The 1,332-nt window shown below is 52.6% G+C and overlaps 1 long non-coding RNA gene across 1 annotated transcript in view; it reads left to right on the top strand.

Moving 5' to 3' along the window:
- Positions 1-1,156: 1,156 nt before the first annotated feature.
- Positions 1,157-1,332, top strand: part of LOC107184165 — a 46,068-nt gene continuing 45,892 nt past the window's right edge. The window contains exon 1 of the long non-coding RNA XR_001514991.1: positions 1,157-1,332. This exon is cut by the window's right edge and continues 335 nt beyond it. This is a non-coding gene — a long non-coding RNA (uncharacterized LOC107184165).

Here is a 1,332-nt window from a genome sequence, read left to right as displayed (position 1 = left end):
AGTGAATGAACTTGATTTTGGGTCTTCTGGGGGTGGAGGTTTGCTTTGCACCCTCTCTACCGCGGCACACACTCTCTGGCGCGCTCGCAGACTCACGCACGCCGCCCCCCAAATCCCTGTTTTCCGCAGAGGGTGGGTGGGAAGAGGTAGAAGCAAGGCTGCCCAGACAATGGAGAGGAAAAGTGAGTGCGGACAACTCCGCGTCTACCTAGCGGGGGCTGCCGCGGAAGGCTGGGGCCCGGAGTGGGGCTCGACTGCCCCAGGCCCAGGAGCGAGACCCCCACTTCCAACTGTGCTGTGGGGGTGTTCCGAGGCTCTCCCCTGATTCCCCGTTTCTCTTACCCTCTCTCCCTCCCTCTGGATTGTTTTTTCTCAACTTTCTCCTCTCCCGGTCTCACCCGCTTCTGCCCACGGTCCCCCCCTTCTCTCCCCGCCGCGGACCTGAGGCAACCAGTGACTTTTCCTTCCCCAAGTGGGAGTTATCCACATCAAGCATTTCACAACGACACATCAAGAAAAGTAGGCAGGTTCAAGTCAACCATGAAATGGTCACTTTTTAACCCCGTCCTGTCCTCATTAGGGAAATGCTCAAACACAGTCCGTTTTCAAAGAGCGCTCTTAATGAGGCGAGCTTGCCAAGTCTACCAGCTGCAGCCCCCGTAAACCCAGGGCCCGGAGAAGAAAGGCGCTGGGGGTGGGGAGTGGAGGCCGGGGAGAGGGGGCGGTGGATCTGGGAAGGCAGGTAACGTCGGGGAAATTTCGAGAACTAACTCCGCGTTAACCCTTTAGGGCACAGCCTCCTGCTCCCCCCCCCCCCCCCAGGCAAAATCCTCCCGTCGGCGTTCTAACGACGTTAATTTCCTTTGTGTGGGCCTTTTCTTCTTTTTGAAAAGTCAGGATAAAGTTGACAGTCTTTACAGATCAAAGGCATGAGGTGACCGCGGGGGTTAATCCAAATAAATACTCATTTATCTCTCGGAAATTTTTAGGCAATCTCATTTTAAATGTTTAAAAAAATTCCCCCAGCATCACTTTGTATTGAACATTACACTGCATCCCTTTCTCACCGACCTGGGGGAGGGGGGGGGACGGGAGGGAGGAGAGAGCGGGCAGGGAAGCTCTACTGATAATACCAGCTTTAACTACTAGAGTTTCCCTTTGAACAGATATTCAATTTAACCGGAGTTAATTTACCATAAAAGACATTCCCCATGGCATAAATGCACTCATGTCCTTGAACACACCTCTTTGAATGCCTGGATTCTTACAAAAGCCATTATTTTTCGGGGTCTCTTTAAAAAAAAAAATCAAGTGCCCGTCTCTCTCTTTCCC

This window comes from Myotis davidii, unplaced genomic scaffold (genome assembly GCF_000327345.1).
Source record: "Myotis davidii unplaced genomic scaffold, ASM32734v1 scaffold1471, whole genome shotgun sequence".
Classification (NCBI taxonomy): domain Eukaryota; kingdom Metazoa; phylum Chordata; class Mammalia; order Chiroptera; family Vespertilionidae; genus Myotis; species Myotis davidii.
Note: the sequence above shows the minus strand (reverse complement) of the source record. Positions and strands in the feature narration are given on the sequence as shown.